This window comes from Colossoma macropomum, unplaced genomic scaffold (assembly GCF_904425465.1).
Source record: "Colossoma macropomum unplaced genomic scaffold, Colossoma_macropomum, whole genome shotgun sequence".
Taxonomy (NCBI): Eukaryota; Metazoa; Chordata; class Actinopteri; order Characiformes; family Serrasalmidae; genus Colossoma; species Colossoma macropomum.
The window spans coordinates 9,841,965-9,861,075 of NW_023494792.1; the positions used below are offsets into that span (position 1 = coordinate 9,841,965).

Sequence of the window (19,111 nt, forward strand, 5' to 3'; positions counted from 1 at the left end):
CTGACCTGATCTGTAGTGCTTCAAGCTAACACCAGTGTACAGTGCTTCCCACCTCAATACAGGCTCTATTCTAACAAAATCATGAATAAAAATACCCCTTTAGATAATAAAGACTTGTATCTGTGAGCATAGTACTGGAATGACTGGTGTTGAAATGAGAGAAAGGTAAAGACTTGTTCTGTGGTGCTTTGAGCTGTATCATGCTTGGCAACATTAATTGTAGTGTAAGCAGGCTACAGATGAAACCTCATTGACCTCATTACTGATCTAAAGAGTGAGATTTGTGGGTAAGTGTCGTTTGAATCTTTACAGATGTGTGCTGAACAGAATAATGTGAATTTCTGTCATTCAGTTCACTGTTTTTGAGTTTGAGCTTTTTAACAACAAAGTTTACACAGTGTCCTTCTTATGCTTAATGTTGTTGACATGTTTGGTGCCCAAAGTTAAACTCTTTAGTTTTGCTGTATAAATTCTTGTTTGCTGAATAATATTGGCACTTCCTTCCACAATGAAAGTAGAACCCTTCAGCGTTATGGATAGATCTATAAAACTGTCGCAATGACAGGTTCCTCTTCCAGATTAACCTGGGTGTTGTTTTGTTCCAGCCAGTCTGGAAAGTACTTCACAGCCCATCTTGTTTGCTTAGTTGTGTTCTGTTTGTTTCTAGCCAAATAGCAACAGAATGATACAGTAATTGAGATAAAAAACATGCTTCTCAGTCATCAGAATTAAGTGTTGTATAAATGGAAGTACCACATTGTAGTACAAATAAGGAGAAGAACAATAGTACAGAATACATCGCATAGCTAGAAAGAGTGGCAGCAGATATTATGAAGACTGAAATTTGTCTGTACTAATGTCCATTTTTGTAGATGATGGTAGGTCATATAGTGTCAGAAACTTCATCAATGAGTCCATTTGAGATTACTCAAATTTTGTCAATTAGATTTTTTTTGCTTTAAGCATGTCTGCCACCAACAATCATTCTTTTTCTTTTTACGTCTCTCCTCATAGGTTTCAGCAACTATAACGTGGCTGGCTTTTGCGATGCGGGCATTTCCCTGGCAACAGCTCCCGTAGTGATTGAAGACAGGGGTATCCATGGTGATGTAGAGGACTCTAAAGGGAGTGCAGGGAGCAGCACATGGAAAGATGGGCACAACAGAACAGGGAACACAAGCTGCATCTTCTTTCTTAATTCACACGGGTCCTCAGGGAAAGCAGACGGTAGTAGCATTGGCACCAATAACCAAGGCCCAATTCCAGCTCCTTCCACAGCAGCATCAGAGCCAGTATCCCTCTCTGTACATCCTTCCACAGTCCCCTTTACAACCAGCATGCTGAGGGGTGACCAGGTGCCCCAGTACAGCTGTTACCTGTCCCGCAGAGGTAGGGGAGGCTTTGCGCAGTACCATGCCAACAAATATGATGCGAACAGCAATCCTGATGTTAGTCTCTCTGTTTGTGTCACGCCTTTTCTGCTTGTGTTTACAAATCGCACTTGATAAATGAAGTCTACACAGATTTGCCCCGTACCCCAGATAAAGTTGATCAGCTGAGACATTTTTGATTTTACTTTTAAACATTTTAATTCTGTTAAAGCCCGTATTAAATAAAAAATGGTACAAAAAACAACATTGGATGTTGCACCTTATGAAATTTCATTTTAACAGTAATTAATTATTTAGGGATTAAAGACAAAAAACTGATCCAGTTTTGAAAGCAGAATTTTTTGCCATTCCCATGCCATGACAGACCCTGGCTTTTGAACTTTAAGCTGGTAACAATCTGGATGGTACTTTTCTTCTTTGGCTCTGAGAACGTGACATCCAGACCACAAGACATGTTTCCACTGTGCATCAGTCCATTTTAGATAAGCTCAAGTTCAGAGAAGTTAGCAGCATTTCTGGATGTTGTACATAAATGACTCCCGCTGTGCATAGTAAAGTCTTATGTTTACTGATGCGACGGGCAGTGTTTATTGACAATGTTTTGCATTATTCCTGAACCCAGGTTTTTAATGCAGTGCTTTCTAAAGTGTTAAAGGTCACAGGCATTCAGTTGTGGTTTTCAGCTTTGCCCTTTGCACACAGAGATTTCTACGGATTCCCTGAATATGCCCTGTAGAGGGTAAAATCCCTAAAATCCTTGCAGTTGCTTGCTGAGAAATGATATTTTTAAACTGTTGGATTTTTTTGCTAATGCATTTTTGGTAAAGTGGTGAGCCTTGACTTCCTTATAAAGGAATGCACATTTCCTGTATGTTTCTTTTATACCCAAGGATGATTGCATCACCTGTTTAGGTATTATTTTAAACATTTTACAATGTTTCTAGTTTTAAATTGCCCCTGTGCCTTTTTTGATGTGTTGCAGGTATTAATTTTAGAATGAGTGTATATTTACTAAAAATAATGAAGATGATAAGCAGCCAAATGTTTGCTTATGCATATGACTATACTTCCTCTGTATGATTATGGTGATATCATTTATAGATTTGCATCCAAAAGTTTGCTTCAAACACTTGACTTTATCATTCTGCTATACGTTTTGCTGCAAATGCCCTTTTCTAAACGCATCACTGTGCTCTTTACTCATTGGTTAATGGCTTTCTTTTTCTACTCGACATAAAGTCCATTGGAGTATGTTCATCTTTAAAACTCTGCTTGGACTTTCACCCCCTTATTTATGTGAGCTACTGCAACCAGAATCTGCTACATATAACATAAGGTTGTCTATTTATTTCAAATTAAAAATCTGTGAATGTAGTAGTGCCCTCTAGTCTGATCATTTCAGTTCGTTGCTGCTAAGGACTGGAACAAGCTACAAGATACACTAAAACTAGACACTTTTTTCCAGTTACCGCTTTTAAGGACCGCATCAAGGATATTTTTAGTGATACTTGTACATGTTTGTAATTTATTTTTTCCCTCTTTTTGTTGTGTGTTTGTGTATTGTGTGTTTATTGTGATTTTCCTTTTCTTCCATCCCTTTCTTTTTCGTTTAGTGCTTACCAGGCCGTCATTGTAAATGATAAGAATATGTTCTTAATGGCTGTCCTGGTTAAATTAAAGGCTAAATAAAAAAGGATAAAATTTTAATAAAATATGAGATAAAATTGTACACATCTAGTCTTTCTACTGTTTCTGTTCAATTAACTGTGTCAAATCACTGTTTTCTGCATTTCACATACTGTCCCAACTTTTTTGGAATTGGGTTTGTAGTTACATTCAGTTTTCATCTGAAGCTGGCAGGCCTAGTTATCTCACCATACCAAATACGAAGAGTCAGCAGTCTCAACTGAATGTTGAGATGAAAATGACCGGCTTTTAGAGAAAAGTAGTTAGCTGTCATATTTGGAACCTAGCTAATACCTTTCTCTGGTACATTTTCCTTCAGAAACACTGCTTCTGTGACTTGTAGTGAACAAGTGTTCCAACCTGATGTTTTGCTGTACGAACATTTTTGCTCTACATGTCACCAAATCCTCTGAATTATGAGGTAGATAAGAAATCGAAATGTGACTGTTGCTACATGCAAGCTAACACTGTTGACCATTGCTATATACATGCTGACCTGCAAGCTATGCACCGTGCTGCACACATTGTAAGACTGATAACCTCACCAAATTACCCCATATAAACCAGTGAGCTTTGTCAAATGTGGTATTTAAATTACTTTGCCGGTAGTAGTCAACAGTTTGAGTAGATGGTGTTGGTTTTATAGTAGATTTACCCTCATGCAATGTGTTGGAGTTATAGCTTGCTTATTAACATGGATTTAACATTATCCATATTTAAACTCCTTAACAACCTAATTATTCACAGGGTCCAGGGGCAGATTGAAAATGTACATGGGTTAAAATGTAATGCCTTTGGAGCATTTTTGTTTAGCGTGGGGAGCGAATGAGATGGTTTTTCAAAATGCCTGTTTAGAAATCTGTTTAAACCTATAATTCCTTATTTGGGTGTGACACCCGCTACAGAAAGACACATTACTTCAGAGGTCGGTACACTTACGTGTTGAGGGCAGGTACTCTAGTAGCTCCCAGTCTGAAAACCAGCCCCACTTAGGCCCTGAACGGAAGCTTATTGTCACATCAGTTACCACGCACATCATCAGTTAACTACATGCCTAGATTATTGTACATTTGCCTGAATCCATGTCAGTTTGTTAAGTAATATTAAATACACTTGCTTATGTGGCTTCTGATGTGGTATGACATGCTGTCATCTCTTATGGATAAAAGTACAAGTCAAATGACGAGTTTTATTGGTTTTCTAAGCGAAAATATTACACACGCTCTACAACACACTTCTGCGTACTTTAATGCACAGTTACTGTTTATTTAATGAATTTGACATATTGGGTAAAAAGGACACTTTTTGTATTTTATGTCAGTACGTTAAACTCTAAAAAATTGCAGAAAAATGCCATACACGTTTGTTCTCTGTGTAGAATGTTAACATATTTTCACTTAGAAAATCAACAAAACGTCATTTGTCTAGGAGTGTTCAAATTTTTGCATGCGACTGTACGTCACATATCTACAGACAGTAATAACAGTCAGGTTTGAGACAATTGTGTGAGAACTGTGTCCTGCATTTAGCATGATACTAATCAGTAGGGTGTATCTTTCCATTATTTGTTAGCTTAATTAGCCTCTTAGTTCCAGTGCAAAACTAAAGAAAGCAAACTTTGGGCACCAAGCATGTCTTAGCTAATTGAATACAATAGTGTAAATTTAATTAATCACTTTAGGGGATGTTCACCTCAAGCAGAGCAGTATAGCCTATGTGTGTATGCCGCTAATTGTCCTTTCATTTCTTTTCATAAAGTCATTCATTTAAAGTCGTGTTTTGCAAGTTGTAATCATTCTATGTTTTTCCTGTCCTTTTCTTTCAGGGTGTAATTGATATGGGAAGAAGTGAGTACAAGCTTTGCTTTGACCTACTGCAAGAACGGGTGAGGCATTTTGAAGTGAAAATCACCCACACAAGTCTGTCACATTAGACATACACTGCTTTTACAAGCGTTTTAAACAAGATGAGGCTAAAGGACACGTATCAGTCAGCATGCCATGAATTTTTCTCTGTTATTGTTTAGACATCAGTCATCATACATTAGACTCTAATGTTAGGCAGTGCAGTGATCTTTTAGCTTCAGGAAATGGTTGCTGTTTACAGTGTACTGCACATGGCTGTGACTTGTCTGTGTTTTCTGCTTCAGCTGACTCAGCCTGACATGCTGCTCATAGAGCCGTTCCTGCTGCAGTATCCGGACTGGAAGGGCCACCGCTTGTATGAAAACTTTCAGTCTGTTGAGTGCTTTTGATAATATGTATTATATTTTTATGGGGTTTTGATGATTAGGTGAGCAGTCTGAATAGCTAAACTTGCTAATCTTTAGCCATATCAGCAAGAAGTGCGTTGTTGTTAGCATTAAATTTCCTCTTTCGCAGAATAGACAATGGTGTGTGTGTGTGTGTGTATCAGGTGGTTGTGATGAACGGCTGTGGGTCTGTCTACTGTGCTGTGGCAGCTGTGCTCTGTGATCCTAATGGTAAGAGTCCATATGACCACAATCTTTACTTGGCACAAATTTCCTGTGTATGCAGTATTGTGCAAAAGGTAGAGACCACTATTAATTTATTTAATTTAAAGTCGGCAACAAAACACAAAATACCCTATGACTTTATTACAGCTTTTATTCTTTTCAAAAGGCTTGCTTTCATTTTTTCAAAGAAAGCTGTTGGGATATTTTTCCACATCTCCAGAGTTCCACCTCCAGTCTGGGAAGTTGGTTGCATTTTCTACTTCTTGTGATCCAAGTAAAACACATTCAGTGATGTTGAGATCTGGGCCCTGGGAGTTTTCAAAGAATTGAATCTTTTAATGGTTAAAAAAAATCAGCAAGCACGTACAATACAATAAAATGTACCAAGAGCATGGCATCTATATCAACAAAGGTCATTACAATGCATCACATAACACTTTACAAAATATGTCACGTTATGCAGGTATTTTGTCACATCCCAATATCAAAAGTCATTACAGTAAATCATTTTTTAAGTCAAGATGCACATATAATTTTTCAGAAATAGGTTTTTCAGCTTTATTAAAGACAAGTCAAGATATGTTATGGCAAATAAATAATTTTCCTTCTAATTTCATATTTTATTTTCATTTTAACTTAACCACACATTGTTTAACAACTTGTTTAGAAGAGACAGAAACCTTTTCAGTTGATGTATTTGCTCTTGCTACCCATATTTGATACTATTATGCAAATGCATACCCATTTATTCAAATCAAAACCTCCGTGTATAATATTTTTCCTGGTACAGTTTATGTTTAAACCATATTTCTGAAACTGTTCCCATATTTCTTTTGTTCTATCGCAATCCACAATCAAGTGACCAATAGTTTCTTTCTCAGAACAAGTGGCTTTGGACACTCAACACTGCTCTATTTTACTATGTTTCTTAATGGGAATCCTCCTAAAGCTGCCATCCACATTATATATTTTTGTTTCCCTGTAATTAATTAACATGGCAACAAGTTTAATGAATTTTCTTCAGTCTCCAAATTATACAAATCCATTATACGTGATGATCAATTATTTTCCCATACATTTACTTATTTGACTTATTTTATGTTTATAATCTCATAAGCTTATAATAAGGAACATATTTTCTTCTCTTTCCTTTTAATTTCTCCCATTCTTTGATATGACTGTTCTCTGGGCTGGTCAGGCCATTACTCTTAGAACACCGGCAGCACATCCTTTCAGACTCATAGTGTTGAGTTGTCTTCTCACAGTGGAAGGATGAAGAGAAACACCTGTAGATTGTTTCAGATTTGAAGCAAAAGTGGAGCTTGATTTTCTCATCTCTCTCTAAAAGATTTTATTTAATTTAAAAGCTTATTTAAAAACTTTAAATACTGTTTATATGATGGTGAAAGTTTAGGTGGTCTACCAGGTTATTAGTAGCCATTTTCTCTATAGCTTTTAAAACTGTAGGTTTGGAAACTTCTGTGGTCTCTGTTGTGCAGCACTGTATGAACTGCTGTTCATGTTTTTTTCATACAAAAATCTTTTTCAATTTGCAGTAACCTGAATGATTAATAATCCCATGTTGTGTAAATTTTTCTTGATGTATATAAACACTGCTAAAGCTTCAAATCATACCATACCATTCACTCCACAGTCCATACAGTCCATTTATGAAAACTAAGCTGCAAAATTTCTTTGTTGTAATGTCATCACTGATTAGCATGCAAATCTTTCATCTGTTTAAGCCATCCTTGAGTCAAAAGATTTTGCTTATAACAATAGTTGAATAAGAAAATTACTAACAAATTATTTAAACAAAACCTACTCTTCATACCAGTGAAGACACTGTGATGATCATGAATTTGGTTCTGCAAATTATACTCAAAGTGTTAGAAAATAGCTGGATTTTCTTAGTAGATGTTATTTGTACATTGTATCTTTCTTAAATGAAAAATAACATTCCAACCCGTAATCACAGAGGATGTTGATTTGTACAGTGGTGTGAAAATCTACTGTGTTCCTCTTGACAGTGAGGTACTTATTAAGGGTCCATTGAATATTCAGTACATTCTGTGGGGTTTATTTCTGGAGTGGTGTGTGATTTTATGCATCATTTGTTTTTGTTTACCCTCAGGTCAGTGAAAATGATGATAGGCCATTCCATCTCACTGCTGAGAAACTGGAACACGCTCTAGAAAGGGCAAAGAAAGAGGTGATTCATGGAGCTCACAGTTTCACATACATATACATAAACATTCATAAGCTCACACATACAAAATGAATGAGCTCTGTTGTGTTTTGCAGGGAGTGAATGTAAGAGCTGTCATCCTAGTTAACCCCCACAATCCTCTGGGGGAGATTTATACTGCTGAAGAGATGACCAGCTTTCTGAACTTTGCCAAAAGGTCATTTTAACAAATACTCAGAACTAAACTCACTCAGAACTAAATCAGAACTGATCTCTGTTTGTGTTTGCATTTGGTGCTTTTTGGAACAAACACACAAACATCTTGTGGAAGTACTTGTTTTCCAAGTGGAGTACTAAAATTCATCTTTAATGATCCCCTGTGGTGTACAACTGGATGTTATTGCTACGCGGTTACATTTAGTTTTAACTGCCAATATTTAAGCTGTATATTGGTGTAGAGGGAGTTGCACTGCTTTGGTTTAGTTTCATTAAGATTTTGATTGATAATGAATTTATAAACAACGCTTTGTGTTTCCATTCCTTTTGACACTTTACATTTCTCTTTTTTGGTACACCACAGGCATGAGCTGCATGCTATAGTGGACGAGGTCTACATGCTGTCTGTGTTTGATGAGGATTTCTCCTTTCACAGCGTCCTCAGTCTGGAGAGGTCAGTGTTTGTTGTGCAGTTTGTTCGAATGCTTCTACTGTGTAGAGACAAACAGATGCACTGAGTTGCCAGTTTATTAAATTAACTAACTTGTACCTAGACTGTGCAAAAATAGCCACCTAATTTTCTACCCAAAATGGCAATTAAGTACAAGTTATTCAATTTTCCTTTTTCAAAGGAAAGTGAAAAACAGAAGTTTTCAATACTGCAGTTCAAAAGATTATTAAACGTTATAGAGAAAATGAAACTCTTAACAAACATGCAGGAGCCGGTAGACCACCAAAACTGTCACCATCAGATAAGCAGTACTTTGATCTTTGAGAAAGAGGAGAAAGTCAAGCTCCACGATTGCTTCAAATCTGAAAAAATCTACAGGTGTTTCTGTCCATCCTTCCACTCTGAGATGTAAGCTTATCGCTATGAATCTGAAAGGATGCGTTGTTGTGAAGAAGCTGTTACTGAGAAAGAGAAACAGACAAAAAATACATATACAATAACAATTTTTTTCATGCTTTTTGTAAACACCTCCAAATGTTAGTCTTAGAAGTTCTTTGCAGTTCCTGCTTCAGGTGACTCAAGTAATCCCAATAGCAAATTTAGACTCATTAGTCCATAAAACCATACTTGACATCTCAAAGTCCAGTTTCAGGTTTCTAGTGCATTTTTTTGTAGGCCAATATTGTAAAAAAATATACATATTAATTTGTGTCTGTAGACTGACTGCAAACATAAAATGAAAAAGCTGTTGAATCTGTGACAGAATGGCGACCTATCCAGGGTGTTTCCTGCCTTCCGGCCAATGACGACTGGGATAGGTTTCGGCACCCCTGCAACCCAGGAGGATAAATGCCTTAGAAAATGTGTGTGTGTGTGTGTTTGTTTGTGTGTGTTCAGGGAATCCTAATTATGTTTAGACTGAAGCACCTCAAGGAACTTACATTTTGCAGGCTACAGATTCTCCACAAGGGGTGCCGTTAGCAATCAAATAGCTTTTGATGCTTCATAAGTTCAGTGCTTCGCATCAGTTACACAGCGTGTCCTTTTTCAGCCTTACAGTGCACACAAATGTGCTTGCAGTTCTGATGTAAGTAGCCATTAGTATTTCATCACTGCTGTGCTGAGAATGTCTCACCATCTAAATACTGTCTGCTCAGTGGTGGTTCTGGTGTTCATTTCCTTTGATAATCAGGGTAAACGGGTTGAGAAATTGTATAGCAAGAGATGGGCTTTAGTCAGTAACTGCAAACATACAAAGTGCACCTATATGGTGAGCGTTCCTGATAAAATGGCCAATGAGTGGTTATACAAGGTAGATGTATAAAATAAACTTTTCTTGAATGATCACCTTTTACTCTGGTGTGTCTTGGATACGCAATCATAATCACTTGCAGTAATTATATTGTCTATGATCAGGATACCAGACGCTCAGAGAACTCATGTCTTGTGGGGTCTTAGCAAGGTGAGAGCAAAGAAATGTGCATATATGCTCAAAGTAATTGAATTTGCTTTGGTACAACAAACAGCACAGGAGTGTATATCTCTTTGGCTTTATGTTGTGTGTGCAGGACTTTGCTATGGCAGGTGTGCGTGTGGGTACAGTGTACTCAGAGAACAGGGATTTGGTGCAGGCTCTGGATCAGCTGGGCAGCTTTCATGGAGTAGCAGGACCCTTACAGCACCAGGTTGCTCAGCTGCTGAAAGACAAAGGTACATGTACTCTGTTTAGCTCTGCCACAGTGACTTACTCTCTATGTTTTGGTGACTGCTAGGCCACAGCGCTCTCCAAGCAGTAGATCCTCAGTGTATAGCACTGTGCAAAAGTCAGAGACCACGCTTCATTTATTTAATTTGCAAAAGGTCCACAAATTACTTGAAATTTTTTGGAAGATATTTCTGGGAATGTGAGATATAGGATAATCCACTTGCATAAGAAAAGAGAAAGGAATATAAGTATAAAACAGAAGTTTCCAAAACTGGAGCTCAAAAATTATTAAACAATATAGAGAAACTGAGACCCCAAACAACCAAGCAAGACCTCGTAGACCATCAAAACTGTTACTATCGTATAAACAGTACTTAAAGCTTTCATCTTTGAGAGAGAGGAGGAGATCAAGCTCCACTTTTGCTTCAGATCTGAAACAATCCACAGGTGTTTCTGTCCATCCTTCCACTGTGAGTCTTAAAGGATGTGTAGCTGTCAAGAAGCTGTTGAAAAAGAAGAAAAAGAGAAAAAGAAATGGGCGGAAAAGAAGAACATTTTCAAATCAAACAAAAGAATCTGCTGGTGTTCTCAGAAAAATGGACTCACCACCAACATCAGTCCTGACCTTAACATCAGTGAATGTGTTGTGGGATTGCTTGGATTATGAGAAGCAGAATATGAAACCAACTTCTAAATCTTCTAAGGTTTAAAGGGTTAAAGGTTTACCTTCAGAGTCCCCCGAAGGAACTATAAATGCATGCAGTTGACACTACCTGTACTCCACAAGGAAGAGGGGATTTGGTTTTCCCACAGCTCTCTCCATGTACCTGTAAAAGAGAAAAGAAAATGAATCTGTGTACATGTTTATATCATTGTAACATCCTGGTACACATCAAAATGTTAGCCTAGAAGTGAGGCTTGAATAGCTATAGTTTATGACTGCCAAGTGGTTTAATCCAAGGGGAAGATGTGCAAAAGCACTAGAACAGTGATTTTCAATCAGCTATGGGTTGCGCAGACCTTTTTTTAAACAATATGTAGACTTTTAACAGAACACTATTTTAAAAATAAAAAACATAAACATTCTAAAGTAGAACATCATATTTAGGTCACCCTCAAAAATGCTAGCTGTGTTTACATTTTCAGTACAAACTCATGTAAAACGTTTCTCTTTTCATTTGTATGGAACTCATCAGTCATGGATAAATGGTTACAAACAGGGTCTTTCAAAAAGAAAGATCCTGAGGCTGGACCACCTACAAGTGAAACAGTCACTGTCTTTCAGACTGATCCAAGAAAACAAAGTATAAACCAAAACAAAGAGAAATACACCAGGGAGTACCGAGCCTTAGTGTGTCGCTGCAAAAACAAACAAACAGGCATAATGTTTTCCTGTGACAAAGATCTCCTTTGCTCTTCACAAAATGGGCAAATGATGACATTGATTGGGCCCCTTTCCTTTCTGGGATAGTAAAAGAAACGCAGAGTGTCACCACCTCATTCAGGAGCTGGAACTTCATGAGAGCTTTGGGATACAGCTCAGATGTTTGTAATTCAGTTTGAGCCCCGTTTGAGTTGCTTTTAGAGACACAAATGCTATCCATGAGTAAGCAGAAGGCAAACAAATCCTGTTGCTGATGAATGTTATAATAAGCAAATAAATAACCGCATTTTCGCCATTGAAAAAAATCACATTTGGTGTTCAAATATTATCAGTTATACACATGATTAAATAAATTTACTGCCATCTCAAAATACTCATGAAAAAAGCGCTCTGTCTGTAGCCTTTAACTACCACTCTGTGCGATACGCTCAGAGGCCTGTTTAAAATGAGCCAAACAAATATGCATCTAAACCTGTTGAACTGTGCCAGAGGCCTTTTTTTGCAAAGCGTGAATCATCACTCCAGAGAACATGTTTCTACTGCTCTAGATTTCAGTGTTGGTGTGTTTACACCACTGCAGCCAACACTTAGTATTGTGCATAGTGATCTTAGACTTGTGTGAAGCTGCTTGGCCATGAAAACCCATTTAACAGCTCCCAATGGACAGTTCTTGTGCTGATGTTGCTTCCAGGGGCGGTTTGGAACTCTGCGAGTGATGCAGTGAAGAATAGCTAAGTTTTACACTCTGTGCTCAGCATTTGGCACATTTAAAGTCACTGAGCTCTTCAGTATGAGCTGTTCTACTGCCAATGTTTGTATATGGAGATTGCATGGCTGTGTGCTTGATTTTATACACCTGTTAGCAAAAGATGTGTCTAAAACACCAGAACTCAATTAGAAGCAATTAGGAGGGATGTCCATAGAGTTTTGGCAATGTAGTGTTTGTGTTTTCTGCTTTTTTTTCCGATGCTGAAAAATGTATAACTTGTCCATAATGGCAGTTTTGACTAGAAATTAAATGAATGGGGGGGTGACAGGGGTCTCTGACTTTTGCACAGTACTCTACTTACTTGTCAAAGCTTTGTCCTTGTTTACACAACAAACATTAGAAGTAAAACTAGCCTGCATCATGATATGACAACTAACCTCTTAAACCCTAAGGGATTTCCTATGGAACATACATAGCTGAAAATCTGTTTTTTTTTTTTAGAGTGGCTGAATGAGGTGTTTCTCCTGGAGAACAGGCGCAGGCTAAAAAAGGCACATCCATATGTGGCCGCTCAGCTGACGAAGCTAGGCATGAACTCTTTGAACACATTTATCAGGCACTGATAACCCTTCCTCTCACTGACAAATTCAGGCGATTTAGAAGGTTTGTTGACAATCCTAACTGGTATAAGTCAGTGCTGTGTTTTTAATGTGCAGTTGTAAAAGCATCAAGCATTATTGATGAAGGGAAAACTGAATTGATTGAACGGGGCCTAAAGAAAGCATGGCTGTGTCTACTGTTGCTTTTGTTTAGTAGTTTTAGTTGTTTAATAAGTATTCTTAGTGCTTTGAAGTCTGGAATAGAGGTTCCCAACTCGCGGCCCACACCTCTATATGTCCCAGGTACTCACTGCTGTATTTTCAGTTTATACTTGGTTTTCCCAGTTTGAGATTTGGTGGCTGCTTCACTTGTAGGTGGCCCAGCTTTTCTTTTGAAAGAACTGTTTATAACTAATACTTATTTTTATGTTTGACTTACATGTACAAACATGGCTAGCTTTTTGCCAGACCAATCATCAAGCTTGACCTAAAAATTGTTTTATTTTTGCAAATAATATTTGTCACATTTTAAATTATATTTGATTAAATGTTTATATAATGTAGTGAATTTCTGCATTAAAGACATAATTATGGTCACCGCCCACATGCAGTACCACTGCAACCCACTGGGGGGCTGCACAGGTTGAAAACCACTGGTCTAGAAGTATTGTCACTATACATATGATTTACATTACATAATCATTTATACACAATTACACGAGTACACATTCAGCAGGTTCATGTCATCATTTTGTCGTTTTGACGTCAAAATCCACATAACTTCTGATGAGCTATGATTGAGTAATTAAACAAAATGTAAGAAAAGGGGTTTCATGGCATATACAACATGGGGGACCTAGGAGAGTTACATTTTCCTTATTTCTCGTAGTCTTGTTTGTCTTAAAGTTTCACCTCATTGTCCCATTTGTTTCTACTTCTCACTCTGTGAGTGACTAGATCCTTCTCTTTATCATAGAATATGCCTGTTTTTCCCAATACTTGAATATTCACATGTTCCCATAACATTTCTGGCACTCAGCATGAGAACTGAGAACTGATGCCGCTGTGACAACAGTGATGCTGCTGATACAAGCCAAGAAATGTACTGAGCAAGAACACTGTTTGCAGATTATAAAATATCTTGAAGTATTTATGTGTCTGTGCTGTGTTGGCATCAATTTTCACAACACTGAATCTTGTTTTAACCTGTTTCATCTGTTCAAGTAATGCAGTATTTCTGCACTGATAAATGGTCAAAACAGAGATGATCTTGTTGCTATGGCTGTCACTCAATAGTCAATATTTTGTCTTCACTTTCTTCTCTGTTTCCAAAAGCAGAAGCTTCAAATAAAATATAACGCAGTGAATTATAAAGATGCTCTCTTTTCCTTAAAGCATCATCACAGCCATTCTTTTTGAGAAAGTTATTGTGACACAAGATAAGAACTTGTTTATGCTCATCTCCAGTCTATCCTACCAGCCATCGTGATGGCCTATGGTGCAGGAGTTGGAACTGGGTATTTACATCATTGTAGAACTGGGAACAAAGGTGGGAATCAAGGCCTTGTGCCTGACTGAGAGCAGCTCTTGCTGATGCCATTAGGATGCACATGAGGGGGTCTTTGTTGACTGAACCTCACCAGTGACACTGTGTTCAGTTATGTTCCTGAACCAGTTTAAAGTCTGAAGGTGTAACTGCTTTGGCCAAATCATCTCCACGACTCTCTCTCTCTCTCTCTCGGTTTTGGGGTTTATTGCATCACACAAATCATGAATTTACCCAACATTGTTTATATGCTGAATTTAACATAACGAACAGGACCTTACATAAAGGAAGGGTGGTCTCTGACTTTTGCACAGCACTGTTAGCTAAACCCAGTGGGGTCTGGTCAAAACCAACTTGGAGTGATGGAACAGCATCATGAGTTCTGATGAGTTGGAGTGGCGTTTGTAATCCAGAACTAATCATCCAACAACTGAAGCTGACCTCACTAATGCTCTTGTGGCTGAATGCAATCAAATCTTCACAGCAATGTTCCAACATCTAGTGTAAAGGCTTCCCAGAAGAGTAGAAGCTGTTCCTGCAACAAAGGGTCTGCAACTCCCCATTAATACCCCTGATTTTGAAAGAAATGTTGGATAATCAGGTGTCTACAAACTTTTGGACATACAGTATAGTGTACAATCAGCAGGCGGGTCATATCAGTGGAGGTGTCTTCTGAAGCACATTTGTTTCTGATCTGTGGCACTGACTCTGACATCTGTCTGTGTGTGTGTGTGTGTGTCTGTGTGTGATTCAGTATCTGAAGGAACAGACGTTCGTGGAGGAACTGTGTTTGTGGAGGTGTTTTCTGAAGCACAGAGTGCTTCTGAGGTGTAGCAAGGGCTTTAACTGTTCCTCTCCAGGCTGGTTCCGGATAGTCTTCTCTGACCAGCAGCGCTGCCTCCAACTGGGTCTGTTTACCTCTTACGAAGGATTTTTAATTCAGCTTGAGCTCTATTCTGCATCACGTCAATTGGCGTTTGGTGTATGTACATATGCATTTATACTGCCCTGTTCTGTCCTCAGGCCTGGAGAGAATCCGGGAGACTTTAGAGGAGCTCCAGACTTCCAGCATGCTGCCTGCTTCTGAGAACGCAGAGAAAGACAAACAGAGAGCACCACACAGAGAGAGGAAAAAACAATGAAAACAATGCCACAGAAGTGACAACTGTCTTCAGTACACCAACAAAGCTGCATTGTGAGGGAAATAATACTGAGACTGAAAGCTTATTATTGGCTGATGAGGACACTGTGGTCTTCAACTGTCAATCCTCCTCTACCTCAGAGAGTCTGGACTCCCTGATTGGTGCTCTGAGACTACAGATCCAGTCATCTGATTGGTTAGAGAAAAACAGGCTGGAGCTGTCTGCTGGAGAGGACCCGACACAACTGGATGTTTTAAGGAGCTGTTGGACAGGGCGAGGATATAGTGACACGTTAAAGAGAGCAGAATTCTCTATACCAAGGCCGTGTTTGTTCAGTTCTATGTAAGTAACAGTAGAGTTTGTTATTATGTTTAACATACGAGACTGGCATTCACAACTGTTTTCTATCATAAGTAATAAACAATACATCAAGTTGTTAAGAAGTGTAACAGCACATTTTATGATGCACTTTTTTTCATGAGCGGAGTTTGTTTTACTTGAAATATTCCTTTTTCAGTTTTATTTTTTATGTGGCACAATGAGGAATTGTACTAGTGCTTTGTTTTGAAAAGCTCAGGGATTTTAGATTCCTTTAGGGTTTTCAGTCTGCCATCACTAAACGGCTTTAAAAGGCTTATTTACAGGCTTTGGAGCATTGTTTTGTTGGATCTAAAGAGTTTACAACCTTAAAAAACATGTTTTTTGTGCTGTTGCATATTTCATGAACTTTTTCAGTGTCAAATTACTGTCAGAATACAGACCCTTCACTAAATAACAGCTAAAACTAAAGAGAGTCTTACTGTTTATCATTATTGTTAATGTTTTATTTGTCCTGTTGAGCCCACCTGAGAAGTTAACGTCAGAACAATTTTCCCACAGCCGAGCCTAGATGAAATGAGAGAGCGATACTGCTGTCAGATGTGCCGTAGCCGTTAATGAACAGGAAGTAAAAGAGGGCAGGCTTTGCTTTGAGCCCACTGGGCTGGCGGAGTGAAGAGTGGGCTTGATTTTCCTGTGTAGGTACTTGTTGCTATGACGACAGAGCAACCTCCGAGTCACCGCAGCTAAGAGTTGTGGCGCCTGCCTTTAACACCTTCAACTTCTGCTCTCAAAACAAGTATGACATCAGTATGACATCAGAAGAACATGCATAATGTTAAAGCTTACGTGTGTTCAAATCAACACACCGTGAGCTATTTTTTAAAGGGGAATTACACCTTTTAAAATGCTCTGCATAATTAAATCATTTAGATATAAACAAAGTCATTTAGAGTGGTGATGGGAAATGCTCCATTATAGAGAAACTTACAGAGTCAGAATTGTTCACAGTGGTGGTGACAGGAACCAGATGTCCCTCACAGAAAGCTGTTTCATGAAATGGTTATTAATATATCACACTGTTTTGTGATGGTTTTGCAATAACCTTCTGGTACTTTTAAAATTATATCAGAGAGGTACATGCACAGCGTTGTGCAGCAAAACAGTACCAAAGGAAACAAATTATATACTGTCAAACTGTCAAAACCTTGTATCTCCAAAATAGTAACTTCACAAGAGAAGAAAAAACATTCTTAACTTGTAATGGACGTTAATATAACAGGACTTGTTAATGACCTTTTCTGTTGGTTCATTCATTATGACATTTTAACCCAAGGGTATCTGGAGTTTTCTGATTATGCAAAAAGTAGAAAAAAAGATGAAATGAAAACACAGATGTGTGTCAGTTCACTGGTTGTTTTAGAATAAAATTACTGCCTTTGTGTTGTGGACATCATGACCCCTGCTTACTTTCACCACCACTGTAAAGAGTCAGTTTCTCTACAGTGAAGCATTTCACACCAAACCACTCTGAATGCTTGTTTACATTTCAGAAATTGAATTATGTAAAAAAAATTACATAACACAACTCACAGCACATTTTGTGTTGCCTTTAAACAGGGCTGACATTTACTTTGGGTTGCCAGAAAGTTACCATAACTCCACCTACTCACCCAATGTGAGAACAAATATATTTGTATAAATGTTTTTCTTACAATTTTAAAAAATTCTTTGTAACATATCTTGTTTATTTGTGTACTGCTGTTTTGTGTTATTTAACAATTTAACCCAGGCTGTGTGTTCACATTTTTATAGGTCTGAAATATCAATTGTTTTTTATATCAAAATCTGAAAAATATGAAAGAGTGCAATTTTAATTTGAGTCTATATTATTAAGTTTTAAGTGGGAAGGTTTAACCTAATAACAGAGCCTGTGAACTGCTTGTAGAAAGTTAGACCAATTAGAAGCAACCAAACAACAATTTGCTGTGACATCAAAACCACAAGAAGACAGAAAAAGTGGAAATGCTGGTGGTCTAAAAAACCTTGTCTTCAATTTATGAAAAAAAGATCACAACTGAAATCGCAGTCACAATACTGGTCAGAAAGCCCACAGAGTTGTGTTCTGATTACAGTCTGAGTCAGAGATGCTTTGTTCTGGTTACTGACACAAAACGTGTTAAAACTGATTCAACACGAAAAGCTAATTAACACCTAATTTTTGACTTCTGTCAGTGGTCTGTTTGCTCGTGTGTTGTCAGATTTTGACGGATCTGAACGTCCCTGCTCATCGCAGCCCACTATTTATAAATGTCAGATTATGTCACAGCCCACCCTGTATGAATATAATATGAGTTGTGTATTATGTAAATTTAGTTTCTGTAAAATTTTAGTGAGTACAAACCTCAGTTTGAGTCAGATGGACTTCTGGGGGAATTTAACCACACTGTTTGGTTGTGTGTGTTTTTCTGTAAGGGGGAGTTTCCACCTACTGTAGGTCTCCGCTGTAGGCAGAGGGAAACCTCCGGTGTCGTATTACACTGTGTGAGGGGAAGTGAGGGTGCGTGTGTGTGTATGACTAGTGTTTATCACCTCTCAGTTCCACTCTCGCTGTCTTTAGTGTTGGAGTGTGTTGATTCACGGCTCTCTGACTTTCTGTCGTTTGTGTGAAATTATTTACAAAGGCTGTCACAGCATTACACCACTTCACTCCAACTGACTTCAACTTAAGGTAGGACAACTCTTTAAATGTAATTTGGTTGTTTATAAATTATTTAGCAGGATAGATAACCTGAATTTTTAACCTTTATGCCAGTGTTAGACTGTATTGTACTGGATGTTTTAATCTGGATTATTGCCATGGATTATTTCTGTAAAACACTTCACATGCAAGTGTTTCACATTTTTTCACCTCCATGTCTAACTTTCCTTCTCTTCTCTGTGTTTTGACTTCTGTCTTGTAAAGAGAGAGTGATGAAAGGACTACAGCTAGACGATTCCACAAGTCGCTTTCGATTCGCTCAGTCATGTTTGGGCCTGGCAGGCTGCTTGTGTATCAGCTATGCTGTCTGGACGCCTCACTGGCTGGATGAGAGGGGACTGTGGGTGAACAGGAATGAGTCCAGTCCAGATGATAGCTGGGCAGATGGACAGGGCATTGAAGGTGAGTGCCTGAGTCTCAGAGATCAGCAGTGTGATTTTGATGATGATTGATGAAGGTTGATTTGGGTAAACAACATACATTATTTCAACATACAGTTTTAAACAATGTACCTAAGTGCAAAGCAGAAACCATCACCC

The 19,111-nt window shown here is 38.1% G+C and overlaps 1 pseudogene; it reads left to right on the plus strand.

Moving 5' to 3' along the window:
- Nucleotides 1–1,337: 1,337 nt before the first annotated feature.
- Nucleotides 1,338–18,911, plus strand: LOC118812713 (annotated as a pseudogene).
- Nucleotides 18,912–19,111: the final 200 nt, after the last annotated feature.